Raw genomic sequence first — 11,258 nt, 5'->3', positions numbered from 1 at the left:
TCATTAATTTGGGCCAGGTTAAAGGTGATCGCTCGTTCTCGCTGCGCTTCGTACTCGCTCGCTCCACTCGCGAATAAATTTTCTTTATTGCCTCGCTCACTTGTTCAGCAGTTTTACTGGTCAACGGTTCTGCCTCTTTATACCGCGAACCCACGTCTACCACGGTCAAAGCGTACTTAAACGTTTTTCTTTTAACTCGGTCCCAGGGTAAATAAAGTATGTCCATTTGATGCGCGTAATTAGGTTCGACCGATTCTGATTGCAACATTGTAGGTCTGGGTACGTAATGTGGTGCGGGTAAATATATTTGCCAAACGGCCTGCTTTTTTAGCCACTTCCTAATAACCGATTTGTCCGCACCGGTCTTTTCGTGTAGACGATCGACAGCACTTTCTCCTCGCCAGTAACCCTGTGGACTGTAAAATAGTTTTTTAAAAGTTTGGTCCATTTTAAAAATACTAGTTTTTAAAGTTAAGCGTACCGATAAGCTAGCAACCCGACTATCGCAGTTCCACCTAAAATCCAAACAAACTCGCGAATTTTTTGATCTTCGGAAGGCTCGTAAAAATCGGATAACTTAGGCTCTGGCGGTAACGGGATAATATTCTTACCGGTCAATTCAGAATAAGCCCGCAACGCTTCGTCCACGTTTACAAATGTCTGCTGGCTTGCGCGTTCTTGTCGCATTCGTTCGTTCAAAAAGTCTAGCATGTGTACGCGTTTTTGTTCCCATTCTTGTTTTGCTTGCGCTAGTTGCTCTAACGCGAGGTCGTGTCGCTTTCGTTCTTCGTCGACTTTACTTTTTGATAAACTGCTAAATAAAAAATTTGAGCCCGTGAATGCCAAGGCGTTTACTATCGCTCCTCCAACCATCATTAAAGCACTAGCCATTTTTAAAATAAGGTTAAATTAAATATGGATAACGAAATTAAAGATAAATTAATCGATATTCAAACCGAACAGGTAGAAACTCAGCTAAAGATCGACGACATGCATGCTGAAATCGCCCATATGTTAGATAATTCCCAAAGTGAAAAATACGAAGATCTGTTTTTTGCAGCGGGTTTAACGTTAGTCGTGTTTTCTTTTCTTTTTAAAATGATAAAATAAGAATCGTAAATAAGAATAGTATTAATAAAACTACTATATATTTAAAGTAAGATGTACACCAAAAAGCTTAACCCGAGTCGCAGACTTAAAGTTCCTCGCGCGATCAAAGGCGAGCGGCGCGAAGTCACCATTACGCACAACCCGAGCACTATAGACGCACGCCACACGTTAAACGTAAAATTCCCCGCTTTAGGCACTGATGACGTCATTGTACCCGGCACGGCAAAGTTGGCTTTTAAACTGGATCTAGACGGCGGTTCGGACGATAACCGAACGGTTTATAACAACGTGGCGAGAAACCTGGTAACGGAAATAAATATATCCCTCCAGGGAAATAAAATCGTAAGTTACCGGGATGCGGACGTATTTCACAATTTCAAGGACAATTGGTTACCCCCGTCGCAGACCAAAAACATGGCGTATTTTGGACTAGAGAAAGAAAACGTAGCCAAGATACGTCTAGGGGCTGACAATGCTAATGACGCTGCAAACGACGGTAAAGACAAGGCAATTGCCGACGCTTTTAAAAACAGGTATGCGATTCCACTGGACACGCCGATGTTGACGGATCATACTCCGTTTTATCCTTCGTGGTTTAAAGAGCCTCTGACGTACCAACTGACTTTTAACGGACACGACAAAGTGGTTAATTCTTCAGATACCGCGGCTGAATATCAAATTTCGGATCTTACCTTGGAATACGAAGTCGTTACTAATCGAGACTTGGCGCAAACCTTGAGAAACAAGAAGACGATGTATTATCTATTCGACCGGATTCACTCGTGGAAGAAGCAAGCGGTAAACAAGTCAGACACGCTGTGGAACATTAGCATAGACCAGACGATCAGGAGCTTGAAAGGAATTTTGATCCTGTTTAAAGACCCGACGACCCGCAACCCGCAAAAATTTTACAACCCGCATATCACAAAAACGATTGTGACAGTTGAAGGTAGACCTAATCAATTGTACTCGCAGGGTCTGTTTGAATATCAACACTGGAACGAAGTTACTAAATATTTCGGAGACTCGGATAAAGAATTGGCTAGAGGAGTCGTCTCGGATTTATCCTTGTTGGGAGTAGACATGGCCGACTACCTAAAGGACAAGTACGGTCTATGGCTCGACTTCAGAAGTTCCGACGACAATTCTGCTCACGGTTCGGGCAGACCTCTAGGCGGAGGAGGAGACATATCTATACAGATGGAACGAACGGCCGAGACCGCAGGACCGCTGACGATGTACGTATTTTTGGTGATGGATTCTCAACTCACGGTAGAAGACGGGAATTTTAAAAGTTTGATTTATTAAAATTAAATGAACGACCGAAGGGCGAACCAGATGTTTAAAAATCCTCATTGTGCTTTGATCGTGGGCAAAACTGGCAGCGGGAAGACCAACTGGATCTTAAATCTTTTAGAGACAGAATATCGTTTTGCGTTTGAAGCTATTGTAATTATATGCCCGACGATCCTTAAGAATAAAACGTATCTGGACAGGTTGTGGGTGTACAGCGATGAAAATGTCTATCTTTGTGACCTAGATCGAGAGAAACTAGAACTAAATGAGGCGATCGAACTTTATCAGAGAGTATTCGATGGGATAAATACTTTGTTTATCGTCGACGACTGTGCCGCGGATCAATTTATTAAGTATCGTAAGAAGTCTAAGAGTGGTTCAGTTTGCGCGTTGTCTAAAATGGCTTTTAGCGGTAGACATTACCTCCACAGCTGCTGGCTTTTAACGCAAAAGTACAACTCGGTGTTAAAAGACTTCAGAGAGAATACCGCCTGGACGGCGATATTCCACTGTAAAGATCGCGGTTCCTTTGACCAATGCCTCGACGAAAACGATGTAGTACCAGACGAAAAGAGAGAAGAAATCAAAAGATATTTACGTAACGTTCGGTTTAGCAAATTGGTGTTAAATACGGAGCCTCCGGCTTGTTATTTCATTAAATAAAAATGAGATCATGTATGAACAAATGTAATCTAATTTAAATGGAAACTAAAATTTGTAAACGATGCCATAAGTTGAAAGCGCTGGAATTTTTTAAAGTTACGGATAGCGGTAAGCTTTGCTCGGGGTGTATTATTTGTAACGCCGCAGCTAAAGTTTCTAATAATAGAAATAAATGTCCTCACGGCAGACAAAAATCTTGTTGCATTGAATGTGGTGGAAACGGCATTTGCGAGCATGGCAGACGAAAAGATCAATGCGCTAAATGTGACGGAGCATCGATTTGCGAGCACGCGAGAATAAGATATTATTGTAAAGAATGTCGAGGAAAAGGCATATGCCCTCACGAGATACAAAGATATCATTGCAAAATATGTTCTGACCCAATTAAAGTAACGATTAAAAATTGGATTCACAACGCTCGGCAAAAGGACAAAAAATACAATCGATTTGACCCCAATAATTTTATTGACACGGATTTTTGCCGCGGGTTAATTGAAGATTATTCCCGCTGTTTCTATCCAGATTGTGAAGTCAAAATGCAATTTATAGATAATAGAGACGATTTATGTACTATTGGACGACTAGATAATAGAATTGGGCATATCAAATCGAATTGCGTACTAGCTTGCCGTAAGTGTAACCTCGCTAGAAAGAGCGATAATCTTGAGATTGAATACTCACACCATTACTATAAAACTAATTAAGTTTTGTTATAATCGGGCTATGTCAGCCCAGTTGTAACAAAGTAATAGCTATGTTACAATACGTTTTAGCTAGTTATTTATTTGTTTTACTTTGTTACAATCGGGTTACGTCAGCCCGGTTGTAACTAAATTTTATTTTTGTTATAATAAAATGGTAGTCCTGTTACAATACGTTCAACTAGTTATTCAATTTGTTATCGCAGTCAACTTGACTTATTATACGATCGAGTACATACGACTAAAGCATACCTACAACAAATTTAAAACGTATATAATAAAATGGACGATATTAAATCTATACTCACCGAATCAAAAAGCGATTCAATTGAATCGACCTCAAACGTCAAAGACCGCCTCTGCGCGATAACTGCCTCGGGTGAGAGCAAAAAATACCTCGGCAAAGAATACACGATAAAAGAAATTGAAGCCATGTCACCAAAAGATCAAGAAAAACTTTTTAACCTCTACGAAGTTAAGTTTGGAAAAGAAATCGTCAGAACCCTTGGTCACTCGATTTTAAGTTTGTACTCTCGCCTACTAGGAATAGCCACCCCGATCGATCTACTCGGATTCAACGTCAACTTAAAGTCTGAAGAAGCGCTTACTAAGGACTTAAACGACGATCCGATTATAAATCAAACTATGGGTAGATTACTTACCGAGGTTTGTTATAAATACGGAGTTTACCTGTCTCCAATTACAGCAGCGTTAATTACAACAAAACATTTAGAATTCAACAAAAGTTCTCTTATTATAAAAGAGGATGTCAACAGAAACGGAAGTGAATCAGCAACAGGAAAACAACGAAGCGAACTCGAGCAACCAAATTCAGAAAGCAGTTAAGTCAGTTACTAAAGCTAAAAATCCGAAGCGCGTAGAGCAAGGTAAAAAATTAGCGGAACATAACAAAAAGATGAAGCAACAACTCGTTAAGATGAAACTAGCGGACGAAGAAAGCAACGAAGAAAAAAATCTAGCTTTACCCAAAACAGCCATCGAGAACAGAAACTTGATACTCGGTGGACTGGGCATCGCTGGTGTTGTGATCTACTTAATTTGGAAAAATAAGTCGACCAGTGTCCAGCCCAGTTCACGACAAATTAGCGTTCAACCAAGCCGGAGGCTAGCAAACCAAGAACCAGATTTGGTTATGGATTAAGAGTTCCTTATTATTAAATATGAGTAACGCTAAATCAATCGACGTAAAAGGAATCGCCAATACGGTTTACCACGGCGCCGTCGTTTCAGGAATCTCACTCGGATACGCCATGCTATCGAGCAAGCTATTTAAAATCAAACCACCAGATCTAAATAGGTTGTCCGCCGAAGACGCATTAAAATTAACCGCGTTGTCCAGTGGTGCATTGGCTACCCAAGGTTGGTTGGTGGCGCAGGGTATTCTACCCGCTAGCCTACCCACCGCTTAAAAAAGTTTATTATAAAAGAAATGGCAGAAGGAGGATTCGATCCCGAGGAAATACCTCTCTTGGACGATCAAAATCAAGAAAACGACCAAGAAACGTCCTTTATGGATGAACAAGAAGATCCTGAGTTGGATTACAATGGCATTCCGACTTCATCACCCGGATTAAAAGTAGAAACGGTGTTTATCGATCCAAAATTAGACCTAAATACCCGACTCGGCTCTGGCCCAGAGGTAACTAAATTAAAAGTCGATGAATTTTATAATAATTACCGTAGCATGGGTAGAACAGACATACCGCATAAACTCAATTACGAATTATTTACATATCGAAGAAATAAAGGACTATTTTTCAAAGGTGGTGAAAAATGGGCAAGAAGGGAAGTAGCATTAACTAGCCAAAGGAAGGGGGAGGTTGGTCGACCCATAAACCTCGATACAATCGCCAGACACGCGAGACAGGTCGGATATTCCGGGACGGGTTTTATTCAAAATATTTTAGGATTTGAAAATTATGGCAAAAAGATATCTCGGGCTAGTCAGAGTCTAGAAGCGATTCAACCAGAACAAATCGAGTTAGAAAAATTACCCGCGACCGCAGATCAAGTAAGTGAAATCGTAGAAGAGCTCACCCTTGACGTAGACGTTCAAACCGAAGGACTAAACTACCGCGAGTTGGTCGCGTTAGATAAATCGTTACAAACGGTAAAAGGAGAATTAATTTTAAATCAAGGTAAATTAGATGAGTTAGACGTAAAAATTCAACAATTCGAAGCCGAGTTGGAAGAAGCGACAACCGAAGAAGAACGTACGGAACTTCAACGACAATTAGACAACTTACGAGTCGAAAGACGGGGTAGATTAGAAGTCATCAATAGAAATACCGATCGATTGAGGAGTCAAATTAATCGAATTAAAGAAACGATTACGGCAGTAATGGATTCGGATTTGACACTACGCGAACGAATTAATATTTTATTTTTTTAGAGAACAAGGCGTTACACTCGTGAGCATCTTAACGGCCTTTGGTTTAGCTGTGAGCACCATCGTTAGTAGTATCGTGGCCAGCGTCAGGGGTGCCGGAGCTGGCGGAGCGAGTGTAACGCCTGAACCCGCACCTAAACCAACGCCTGCTCCTCCCTCAAAAGGTGGAATTACCGATTGGATCAAACGACAATTACAAAATTTAGCCAACGTATTAAAGAAACTCGGGTTGAGTGCCTTAGGAGCTTTGCCTGGGATCATCGGTAGCATTTTGAGTTGGATTTTTAACGTGGCGAGTAAAGCTGTCGGATGGGTGGCAGAACACGTTTGGACCTTGTTCGTGGGCGCGGGTGTTTTGCTTTTGACGTACGTGCAAAAGAATGGGTAAATAGGACAAAAAAGAAAAAATAAATAAAAATTCATCCCGAATTTGGGGTGAATTTTTTTTTTTTGCTTTAATTCAAAACGTTTAAGTGAAAACCTTGTATAATATAAACCCGACAACACCCACTGCAACGGCTCCAACGGTTAATGATAGTTTTTCTTCGTTGTGGGCGTCTAAAGGCTTGCTCGCTTTGTGAGCTGGTTCTGGTTGCTTCTTCGGTAATGGTTCTGGTTTGATTGCTTCTTCATCAGTATTCGTTCCACTCATTCCGTTATTTAAACTTGGTACGTATCCAGTCTTCATATCTGCAGTCGCGACTTGTAAATTATTGTTGTAGCCCTCAAACGTACCGATGCGTAAGTCCATATCCGAGGGTACCAGGTACAAACCTGGGGCAACTACGAAGTTTAAAGGCGTTTTTGCGTACCGTAGCGAATCTTGATATTGGTCAATCGACTGTTCGAGATCGGGGCCCGAATTAATTAAAGATTCCACGATCGTAATAAATTGCCGTCGCGCGTCTAATCCGGTGCCGGTGGCCAAAACGCTGGTCTTGGTCTGCGCCTGTGCCCCTAGTAATGCGTAGACGTAAGCTCGAATTGATTCATTTACCTTGGTGATTCCCACGTCCGTCAACCAAGACTTTTTAGGAACGAAGTCCCACCAGGCCAACGTAACCGCGTCCGACTGTGAAATCCAGGTAACTGTGTAGGTGCTCGCGTGACCGGAGCCTTTAGGTGGCTTCGCCCAACCAAATCCCATGTAAGTAGATCCTGCGTATTTGTCGTTGGTCACGTGTAAGTCGTGTGCGTCGTAGTTTTTACCTGGAACGGGTATATATCCATAGTCGTAGTAGTAAGCTGTGCCTAAACCGTTCGACAAAGTGTCCCTCGTTTGTTTGTACGATTTATTCGGGTCTACTCCGTATAAAAGACACGTGTCCGTAAACTTCCGATGGTCGTTATTATTGTGTAACGCGTCAAATACGTTGTCGCTCGGAATGGGCATCACGCAGTCGTAAAATATTTTTCGTACGGTGTAATACACGTGAAAGTTAAATAAAGCCGAGACGTATGGATTGGGGTCGGACAGCAGATCAAAACCCACACCGCAGGCCGTCGTCGCGCAATAGACCGCGAAATTAAATTGATTTTGGTAAAACGATATCGCCTCAGCAGACCACCTATTAACCGCTTCATCCGTGGTTACTCTCGGTAATTTATACGCGTGCGTTAAATTTGGAAACTCGGCTGTAAATGAATTGTCTTCGTTTACTAAAATATTTAGACTACTAAAATTGCCTCCCATTTATTTTAAAAGAATTTTAAAAATAATCTTTACCAGTCTTTTACAGGTGCCGTTGGAATAGTCGCTTCTCGATAAGTGGGTGGATTCTCTTCGTACTCGCTCCGGTCGTACCCTCTACGCTTGTACTCAACCGACTTTGTAAAACTTATTCGCCAAGTTTTTTCATAAGATCTTTTTTTAAAACCGCTGCTCGTTCGTTGGCAAGCGCTTCTGCTCTTTCGTTGACTTGACGTTCAAATTCTTCTTTGGTGCTCGCTTTAGTTTCTTCCAATTTTGTAGACGTACGCGATCTAATCTTTTCTTTCATCTCGTTAAACTTTTTCAGCTCGGATAAAATAAGGACAAATTCTTCCTGGGATATGTCACCGTCTTCAATCACGTGAGATACGTATTCTTCGATGGTATTTAATTTAGCGTCTGCCAAAATTCGAATTTGATCGTGTTTTTTAGTTTTGTGGGTGAGTCTACGGGAGGCGTACTTTAGAATCGCGTAAGCGCCAAACGCACCGATAGCGATTCCTTCCATCACGAGTCCGACGGGACCGGTGATCACTCCCAAAATGGCAGGAATGCCTACGGCTGCCGATGTGGCACCCAGTGCTTCTACTCCATATTCCACATATCCGAGCGCGGTTAAAAGTCGTTTGATCTTTTTGTAGCTATTTTCCCTCGCATCGCGTTGTCTTTGGATTTGGGATTTCATTTCTTCGATCTTTCTTAGCCTGTAAACCTTTGTCTCCGCTTGTTCAGTCAAATCCGGGTGTTTACTTAAATCAGGGTATATGTTAGTCGTCATCTTATTACTTTTATAATTACGCGTTTTAAAAAATGTCTAACTCGATTAAAAGTTTGCCAATGTTATTCAAGAGCTCGCCTCTGTCGTTTTTAACAGAAAAAGTCAATTCACTGATGTTCCTGTCGATTAACTTTTTAGGCGTTTCACAGTGATTACGGGTGCGAGGCTCGGTAGCTATCACGTACAGCAAGTCTAAAGACTGCCCGTTATAAAAGTTGTCAAATGTATCTAATTGTTCGCAATGAATAAACGCGAGTTTCAAGGGGTTTAAATCGTACTTGCCTTCGTAAATAACGTTGGGTAAAAGTTTTATTTTGGGTAAGTTTAATAGCTTGGACACTTCTTTATTTAGTCGCAACTTGAGATTGGGGTCCGTAATGGCCAAAGTCACCCGTTTAGATTCCGAGTGAACCTTAAAAGAAACGCCCGGTATCGAGTTTAACAAAAAGTGAAACCAGTCTATGCCGTAATAACCGGGGGATACCACGATGCTTCCTCTTTGGCCCTGGGGTAATGGTTCGGATGAGCTTGGCGAATAAAGTCTGTCGTATATAGGCCCAGTTAGCCCCGTCAAAAACAGTCTTTTAGTTAATTCTCTTCTGGGTATTCTGGGGGAGTTGGTGGTGGTGGTAGGTCGAGTTGGTGGATTCCCTTCGTAGATTTCATCTAAAGTTTGTCCTTGCCCCTCGAGCAGTGAAGCTGATTTGATTTTTTTATCGTCGAGATCAAAATGTAAACGAGCTCGCGTTTCTGATGGTTGTCTTTGGTTTAACTGATCTTCTAAAGCTGCGATTTCTTGGTTTAGCTGCTCAATTTCATCAGCGATGATTCTGATTTCTTCCTCTAACTCGCCTCTTTTATTTGCTTCGATCAATCTGTTTTTAGCTGTTTGTACTAATTCTGGATTGGGAGATGAATCCGTTCTTTCCACTGAGGGCATACCGGGCGGTCGTTCGCCAAGTACCCCCGCTGGCCTACCGTCCAAGTTTGTATCCCACTCAATTTCAGTAGCGTTTGTTACGTTAAAATATCCAGCTTCAAACTGAATATTCTTTACTCGGACTACTTTGTCTCCTTTTGTGTTGTTGATCTCGTTTTTCAATCTAAACGTCTGCTCGCTCTCGGTCAAGTAAAACGTACGAGTCTCCATTTTATAATATACGTTTTATACGTCTTGTTTTGCGAGGTTAAACTTCTCCATAGCGTTTTTCCAGTGCTTATCCGAGACTTGAAAAAGTTCTTTAACTTCAGATTCGATTTCCCCAGTGACGTCTTGATAACAGACTGCAATTAAAGCCTCCAACGGTTTACCTCGAGAGATTTTACCGTTTAAAACTTGGTTCAACTTGTATTCTATTTCACCCGCTTCGCCGTTTTCAAAAGACAGATTATACTTCAGCAACGTTTTTCTCGATTTTGGCGGTTTAGGTTTTTTCCAAACGTGATGCTTGTAGTACCGATCTCCCATGTCTGCTGGGGTGTACGAAGAAACCCACCCAAAAATTTGACCGCAATGTTTACACGTGTATCTTTCACCCGTTTCAAGTATTTGGTGATCGCAAGGTGGCCTCGGTTGAACATTTCTCGTTGCCCCAATTATGTGTACTTCCTTTAGATTCAGCAAGTGGCAAAGTTCCGCATCAGTCATTTTATATAAGGGTTTATTTATTTAAAGTAAAAAAATTTAACCTCGGTTGTTACCAACTGAGGTTAAATTGATTTTTCAAATTTAATCGTCTTTTAATTCAAATCCGCTAAACGCTTGCAACAACGACTTACTCGAAATTAGACCGTCATTTCTAATTTTCAACATTGCCGCTGTCACTCTATACCTGACACTGGCTCCGCAAGACAGTGAACCGTGGGTACCGTAGTATACGTCTTTTGCACAAATAAATGATTGCGCGTCGCATCTCTTATTGATAAATTTATCGATATTTGATGAGTCGATAGATCTTTTTTGGTGATCAAATAGCGAAGCATAGGGATCTATTTTAACGTACATTTGGTTTTTAGCCGTATAAGGCGGTTTAACTACATATTCGATTTTGTTCAATTCATCGATATCGTGACTGGCTTTGTAGGCATTTACGGTGTTAGACGGGAGATTAGACCCTTGAGACTCGATAAATTTATAAACGGCCAAATTAATGTGATCGAGTACGCTTGCCGTGGGTAATTGTATCTGGTAACAAATTTGACGGCCCTGGGTGTTTTCGGGCGTTTTATCTCGAGTGCCATATTTGTAAAGTGGGTTTATACTGTAACAGGGTTCCGTCGTCATAATCAACAGGCGTTTGTTTTGGTCGTTGTGATGGTAAAAAATAGGTGAAGTGTAGATCCCTTCTTTAACCACGGGATTTGAAATGATTAATTTACTCGGGTCAAAGGGGCCATAGGTAACATTGGGATCACAGTTGTCGGCATTGAGACGCTCGTGGTCGTCTGAAACGATAAATACTTGAGTTGACATGTTCTATTTATAATTAGGTTTCTAAATTTTTTTCATTTTATTCGGACGGGATTTCGACGTCAGCGTCATATTTAATAATTAATCCAATTTTGTATAAGTCCGCGTCGAGTTTAGTA

Source organism: Acanthaster planci, linkage group LG11 (genome assembly GCF_054643075.1).
Source record: "Acanthaster planci isolate LZ-2023a linkage group LG11, COTS_SCS, whole genome shotgun sequence".
Lineage (NCBI taxonomy): Eukaryota > Metazoa > Echinodermata > Asteroidea > Valvatida > Acanthasteridae > Acanthaster > Acanthaster planci.
The sequence above is the reverse complement of the archived record's forward strand: the minus strand, read 5'-3'. Positions refer to the sequence as shown.